We start from the raw sequence: 8,479 nt of genomic DNA on the forward strand, positions 1-8,479 counted from the left end.
ATGGCACAGCCGCTGTTGTGGCAGCAACAGTGAATGCCACAGCAGCAGGCCAATGACATGGCGTATGAGAGATATATGCAGCTTTGTATGAGCGCTTGTTTGTTGGTATGAAGAAAACGTAAGACTTAAGTGCCAAACTTCATGCATATGCATACAATGTGCGACTGAATATCTGACAAACACAACCGCTGTGGCAATGTATGCTAATATGGGGCTCTAAAGGCAGATAGACAACACGCGCAAAATGAGTGCAGCAGAGGAAATAAGAGGCAACTAGCTACTGGTTGTTGTTGTAGTTGTAGCAAAGTCAAACATAGAAATAATGAAGGGGCGTTTTGAATATCTTATTGCCATACAATTTAGTTGGTGGAAATACACAGATTTTGAAGAAAAACAGATACAACATGCGATGGCATGCCTTTGCCCCTTATATGGCGGTACAGTATGTGGCTGTGCAGCATCTGAAATATGCCTACAGCAGCTCAGAGTCGTGTTATATACATATTTGAAATAAAGATGGGTGAGTCTCAAAAATACACAGGCGGACAGACATTTAGCTAGACAGCCACGGAATTGTATTGTTCACCTGTGGCAGCAGCAACAGCAATAATTGGTGACAACGACCTTGAGGCACAGCCGCAACCACTTGCTGTTCGCATGGCGGTTGGGCGTCACAAGCCGCAGAGCTTTGTATTGTTTCAGCGCAGATGAATTTCAATTTTGTACATATATTATTTGTATTTCACGCAACTTCAAAGTTTTCCCTCACAATATGCGGAAAATGATGGCGTAAAAGCGATACGCAAAGTACAAGCGACAAACAATCAAAACAATATCACGTCATAAGCAAAAAAGCGGAAGTAAAATGTACCGCAGCTTGAGCTGCCATGGATATTTCTCAAGCACTTTGTTAACTAATTCGATACATGTGTTTCCTAATTCTAGCGCTTGTTTGGCATTAATTGTTGTGCTAACAAAAGGTCTTAAGCCCAACTATAGAAAAGGCGGAAAATAATTCAAGGAATTCGTGCATGAGAAAAAGCACTAAATAATTGCGTATACGCCCTGCTGACCTGCGGGTTTTTGAATGAACATGAAAAAATAAAATAAATAAAACAAAACATGCAAGTAATCGTTGTTAAACGAATGCTGTGTTGTAAATATATTTTTTTGAGGTTTTTGGTTTAAAAAAAAATTCTTTTTTTTTTATTTGAGAAATCTGTGTTACACGATTATATGAGCTCAATTTGACTATATTGAGGTTAATTTTGTTTTATAGATAACAGATATCTTAAAAAAATATATTTTTTTTTTCATTCAGCTTTTTCTTTTTATGAAAGAAAAGGTAGCTTTTCCAACCATTTGACCATTTTTACTGTTTTTTATTTTTATTGATTTTTTATTTTAGTTTTATTGGAAAACTATTGGAAACATTTATTTTTTGTTGAATGCTCTTATAAAGTAAGTATTTCTAAAAATCTGTGGAATAATTTTTGGAAAAATTGATTTCTATAAAAAAAAATGTTCAAACAAATATTGGTAATACCCTTAGAAATGAAGCTCCATTGGTCCAATTTATATGAAATTATATGTACAAGTTCTGGAAGTCAGATTCATTAGTGTACTAGATATTCATGAACCGTCTGTTTTTTCTACTTGGAGTCGCTTTCGTGTCTTAAATGTATCTAGAACTCATTTGTGTTTGATTTTACTCAAAGATGAGGACACTTTCCACCGACTCATGAAGTAAACTTTGTGAATCTGACATAAATTGACTATTTTCTTAAAACTAACATTTTCAACATGAACTCAAAATCTCTTTAGGGATTGCAGGCATTTACTTAAATAAAATACATAACTGACCAGAATGCCTGAGAAATATGATTGGAAAGCAATTTCAAAATAATCTGGGAACTTATATGGTTAAAATATTTAAAATAATTATAAGCTCAGAATAAAAAAAAAATAAAAATAAAATGAAATAAAAAATTAACACAAAAATCCAAATATACACTCAAACGACCTTGAAACTATATTCTTTTCCTTTTATATTTTACGTGAGCTGCTGTTTGCTCACGTCGAAATTGAAAACGAAATTTCAGCTGAAATTGAAATTTTAACACATCGATATATATGTACATACATACATATATACTCATATATTAATATACATATGTATATCTATATTTATCTATATGTACGCATATATATGTACGCATTATATATTATTTGCAATTGCTCTTAGCGTCCGAAACTTACCTTTTGTGTATATTTGTATCTGCTCACTTATGACTTGGAATTGTTGCTTCCGTTATTCTTGTTTTTTTTTTGTTGCAGTTAATTTTTGCGCTTTTTATTACGTTTTTGTTTTTTGTTGTTGTTTGTAAATATTTTTAGTGTTTAATTTGCTTATCTTTTAATAATGTTACGCGAAATTATCGAGTTTGGCAAATACTGTTCTTGGCACTTATAAACACATACACACAGACACTTTAGTGGCAGGTTACTCATACGCCAGGTGGGCGAATTCTAAAATAGAAAACAACTGTGGAAAATAAATTATTTTTTTAAATTATTTTTAAATTTATAAATAACTAAAATTTAAAAAATATTTTTAAAAATATTAATACAATTTTTCATTAAAAAATCATAAATTCCTAAACAATATTTTCTCAAATATATATTGTTTTATTATTGCATAAAAAATTTTTAAAATGAGTGTTTCGCGACTTTAAAGTTTGCCGGCAGTTTGAAGACCATTTTGATTTTCTTTTTTCAAAAATCAGAACCAACAAAATATATATTTTAATAAATTTTGCAAAATATGAAAATTGTTAATTTTTTAGTCAATTTATTTTTATTATTATTAATATTTGTTGTAATTTTTTTTATCTAAATATTTAAGCATCTAATGCTTTTTTCTCTTTACTAATCAATATTTCTGCGTTTTTTAAGTTTTTGTTGCATATAACCGTTATAATTTCCAACAATATTTTCAACTACGCTCATTTTCTAAGCAACCACCAGCTGTTTCACTGAATTTCAACAATTTTTTTCTATAAATAACAACAACAGAAACAACAAAAAATATGCTTGTGGCTGCAGAAATTTGCTTGTTGTCTATTGTGAATTTTATAAAATGGCTATTTTTTATTATTACTATTGTTGTTGTTGTGCTAACTGCTGTTCGCTAATGCATGCGGCCACAATTAATTTCACTTTTTTTCCTTGAAAGCAAAACTGCACACACAATTTGCGCGTGCTGTTTATTGTTGTAGTCATTTGTTGCTATTTTCAGTTTTCATTTATTGCTATTGTTGTTGCCGGAGTTTATTATTATTATTTTCGCAGTGTTGTTGTTCTGTGCTACTTGCTCGCATTTGCCTGTTTTGTTGTAATTATGTATTGGTTGTGTTAAACATTATCTTTTGTGTTTTTTGTCTGTGCTTTGCCTGCATTTTTGCTCGTTTTCTTGCGGTTGCTGAAGTTTTTCTGGTTTATAGTTGTAGTTTTCGTTATTTTGTTGTTGTTATTGTATTTCTTTTGTTTTGTGTAACATTAACTGGTTTCTTGACTGCAAAATTTTTACATACAATTCACTTTGCGCGGTTTTGCCGAGGTGTTGCACAAAAATGAATTTTGTCTTAACCCGAAATTTACCAAATGGTAAATGTTGTTGTTTATATAACATAAGAGTTAGCTTGTTTTGATTTGAAATTGATTAATTAAGTTTCTTCTATTGAAATATTATTTATTTAAATATAGCAGTTAAAGAGCTATTTATAATATTATATGTAAATATACTAATGAAATGGCCAACGAACATTTTGGTTCCATTAAAAGTGGTATATGAGATGAAATGTGCAAAATTATAAAAGTCTCATAATAGAAGTATCATCAGATTTATTTGAATTTCATAAAGAAATATTAGAAAATATGAAGATTTGTATTGCAATTTTTTTTTATTTGTATATAAAACAAAAATACTATTTTTTTTAAATTTCTTATTAATTTATTTTATATTTTTTATATAATTATTTTTTTTTACATGTAGTTAATATATATTTTTTAATAATAGATTAATTAATTTTGTTTTTGTTGGTTAAAACATTTTTTTATCTTTTTTATTGTATTAAATTTTAATAAAAATCAATTTTCTATTAAATTAATTATTAATTAATTATTATTAATTTTGTTTTTGTTTTCAAATGTAATTAATTAATTTTTTTTTAATTTTATTAAATTTTATGTCATTAAATGTTAATAAAAATTTATTTTATTTTTATTAATTTTTTAAATTTTATATTTCAATTTTTTTATTATTAACTTTTGTTAATGTTAATAAAAAAATGTTTTTTATCAAAATAATTAATAATTTGGTTTTCGTTGATTGATGTAATTTTTATGAATTTTATTTACTTAAATAATTATTATATTTAATATTTAATTATTATAAATTAATATGTATTAATAAAAATGCATTTTTATTAAATTAATTATTGTTATTTTTTGATTGATTAATGTAATTTTTTATTAATTTCATTAAATTTATTTCTTTTTTATATTAATTAATCAATTATGTTTTATTGCTTTTTAATATTTATTTATTATTTTTAATTACTTTTTTCGTATTTCGTCTTTTTACCGGACTATTTCAATATTATCGGGTTCGCATATTTTACAGAATTTCAACACAGTTTTCTATTTTAAAAAGTATTATTTTTGCTATATACATTATTAAACAATTTTATTTATTATTATTTATTTCAACACTTCTTTGATAGCTTTTTTCATTTTTATGCAGCTATTTCTTTATTAAATTTTGCCTTTCGCTATTTTCTACTTTGCTCTAATAAAATGATGATGTTCATTTAATTAGTTGCTGTTTGCTTTATAAAATACTTCCACACTTCAATTAATCTTTTCTCCGGTTAACAGTTTATTGCACGCTATACATTTCTAAATCATTTCACTTTTCTTTTATCAGCGTTATTATTGTTATTATTTTCTTTGATTGTTGTTTTTCTTATTTTTTTTTTAATATTTCTCTTAGTTGTTGTTGTTATTTTTCTTTGAATTGTTGTTGTTTTTTTTCGTATTTGTTGCTGTTGGTTTACTTGTATTTTTTGTGTTGTTGGCATCAATGACACCGAGCACATGCAACTTTCACAGCAACACCAACAACCGGAATGGTCACTCGTTAAGTCAATTGGGCATTACCGAATTATTTAAAGCAACAACAGAGGAAAAAAAGCATTTTGCAAGCGCAGAAAAAGTGAACTTTTTTGCAGGAAAAAGCACAGCTGCAGAAATAGAGGCAAAAACGCCTGTAAGCAAACATTTAATAAAAAATTTTATTTTGGTGAAACAGCGGCGGAAAGTTGGAATTGTCGTTTTTTTTAATTTATAGAAACATTTATTTAAAAAATTTTTTATAGTATGTATATTTAAAAATATTTTTTTTTTATTTTTATAACACATTTTACTGTTATTTCGTAAAATAATAGTATTCCATAATTTTTTGTCACTAAACTAAATTTTAGTAAATTTTTATTTCACATCTTCCGTTTCGAAAATTTTTCATAATTCACATACACAATCCGAAAAGTAAGCGTAAAATATGTTTTCCAATTTTTCCCAATACACTTGTTGCACACACACACACAACCATAAAATTAGTTTTATACTTTCAATACACACTTGTATGTTGTTGTTGCTGTTGTTTGCTTATTGCAATAATTGCATATTGCACACACACACGCACAAATGCACCGCTTCAACGCCCCAAAAAACGATGAGAAGCCACAGCTGAAGAAACCACACTAAGCGTAGGTGAATAACTAAATAATTATAGAAATAATAATCGTTAGAAACTCGACGTGTTAACGGTAACGACAGCCGAAAACCACACTCAGCAAACGCACTCGACGACTTTCGCGACTCAACTGTTGGCCAAGCGTTGCAGCAAGTGGCCACTCACCAGCTAACAGCCACCAGCCAGTCAGTTTAACCGTCGTCGAGCAAAAGAAACATAAATAAACAACAACACCAACGGTAATAACAACAAAAACAATACCGCACAACTAATGAGCAAAAGCAACAACAAGCGGCTAAGGCAGCGCAAGCAACAACAACACACGTTGACTACTAAGCAATAGCCTGACGTAGAGCTACAGCTACTAGCATTGCTTGTGGTACCGTTGGCATAGCGTGTATATTTGTGTGGGTGTATGTATGAGAGAGTGTAAGTGTGTGTGTATTTCTTTAGCTCGCATACCAGGCCACGTTCGTTGCTTAAGTCATTCGTTTGCTTGGCTTTCGGCCATTGTGAGCTTTTGGCTTTTCTGCTTGTTGTTGTTGCTCTCTTTAATTTTTTTGATTTCCTTCTTATGGTTGGTGTCCGCAAACAGCTGTGCTGCGTTCGGTCTTGTTTTACTTCGCTCTCTTCGTCTTCGCCTTCGTACACTTTAAGCGCTACGGAGGATTACAAACGCTGCTACGCTTCGCTTTGTTTGCGGATTGTTGCCGAGCGCATAACCGTATAGCGTTGCTTACTCACATTTCAAGCGAATCGCACTCAACTTCCCTCGTCTACACATACTTCTTCTACGCTTTGATTTCGTTTACTTGTAGTCTCTTTTCGCTGTTGCTCCGAGCTTTTGTCACAGTTTATGCAAAGTAGCTGCAGAAGTAGGCGAATATCGCTTTAAAATGAAGCGAAGTTGGTTAAAGAAGTGACTTGCACTTGTATGGGTGGTCCGAAGCTTTTGCTGCTGAGGGTTTTCTCTTAGCAAATGAGTGTATCTTCAGATGGATGTGCTACTGAAGTTCTCTATCAGATTAAGAGTATAAATGGGCTTCGAGTTTCTCTTAACTTATTTTAAAAGCAAATTTAATTTGAAATAAGGCAAGAATAAATCATTTAAAAAAAACTATTTTTTACTTTTTTTCCAATTTTGTTCAGACAATTTTGGAAGCCAACAATTTCCAATTTTTTTAACTTTTTTTTTTATTTTATTCAGACAATTTTGGATGCTACCAAAAGCACACAACCCGAGTAGTTTCGGGTTTTGGAAAACCACCACGGTGAAGCTATGTATGCTTTACTTGAAATAGAATTGACACCGTATTCAAGATCACTAAATCTTCATTTTTTTAGATTTGTCAAAGGCATTTATTTTTAAAACATGATTATGAATAGTGGAAACACTGAACCTCTTCGAAAACTATCGAGAGATCAAGATGTTCTATATTCTTAAAACATTCCTTTGATTTTCAATTACTAATGACCCGATCAGCTAAATTTACGCCATCTCTAGAGCTTTGAGTGAAAAGAAAGCTCCAAAAAAGCTCAAATAAATAAGGAACTAATCAAAAAAGATATGAATCATTGTAAGATAGTAGCATACCATAGAGGAAACCGTACTCAAGCACTGCGGGGGACTCTTATTTAATGAGAAATATAGAACACAAAACTCAAACGATACGAAAGTGATATCGATTTAAGGGGACAGTAGTCCAATTTTTTCATACTCTCTATCAAAAACTATAAACAACTAACTCTACCCACCTTTAACTAATCTATAAATATGCCACTACATACATACGCAACTATTAATGTGACTGCACTAAATATTATACAATCCATAGTAATCCACAAACTCACACATATACTCACGCGGTGTTGCAAAAAATTTTGCATATCTCATATTACTTCATTTCGCTAAAAAGGCTGTTTATTATGACTATCATTAACACTAAGTGCCGATAATTTTATTGTTGTTGTGCTAGCTAACATTTATTATGTTAAGCAAACGAAATTTTAGCCACTTTTAATTTATTGTTGTATGAATATATTTTTTAATTTTTATTTTTTTATTAGCGAATTTTCAGGTTTCGCTCCAGCAACACTTTTTCAGAACATTAAGTAATGTCATTTTTAGAAAAAAAAATTTACTATTTAACACACGAGTGCGCTTAAATGCAATTAACACCTCTTGTCGAGTGAAGTTTTGCATTTGATCATAAAAAAATTAGAAATTGAAAGTGAAGAAATAAAAATTATATTTTTCTTAAAGACTAGAGTATTCAACTAAGTAAATTCGTATTTAAGATATTTTAAGAAATAATCATAAATTATATTTAATGTTTGCAAAAATATGTAAATTAAGAAAAAAATTAAAAAAAGAAATAAATATTAAAGAAGTGAACAATAAATATAAATTATATTCTAGCTTCTAAAATAGTTGAATAACAAGACTGAACTATTCGTTAGAGACTGTCAATCACTAAATTTAAGTACACAGCATTTAATAGCAGAGCATAATTTAATTAAGAATAATAACATCGATAAGCAAACACACCAAACCAGTTCATTAGTGAAATTTAAATGCAAAAATTTATTTTAAAATGTTTATTTAATTAATTAGAATGAATGAAAGTAATAAATAAATCATAAAGATAATAAATATAAATTAAA

General features: G+C 29.3%; 1 protein-coding gene across 2 annotated transcripts in view; it reads right to left on the bottom strand.

Annotated features, from left to right (window-relative positions):
* Positions 1 to 5,957, bottom strand: part of LOC105219827 (uncharacterized) — a 110,723-nt gene extending 104,766 nt beyond the window's left edge. Inside the window, exons 1-2 of one of the 2 annotated variants that reach the window (XM_054234144.1) lie at positions 5,701 to 5,957; positions 2,260 to 2,529 (exon numbers count right to left, since the gene is read on the bottom strand). The gene's annotated coding sequence lies outside the window, so the exon portion shown is untranslated. Of the gene's footprint in view, positions 1 to 2,259; positions 2,546 to 5,700 lie in introns of both variants that reach the window. The other variant, XM_054234143.1, reaches the window with a different exon arrangement.
* Between the last annotated feature and the right edge of the window lie 2,522 nt (positions 5,958 to 8,479).

Source organism: Zeugodacus cucurbitae, chromosome 6, assembly GCF_028554725.1.
Source record: "Zeugodacus cucurbitae isolate PBARC_wt_2022May chromosome 6, idZeuCucr1.2, whole genome shotgun sequence".
NCBI lineage: Eukaryota > Metazoa > Arthropoda > Insecta > Diptera > Tephritidae > Zeugodacus > Zeugodacus cucurbitae.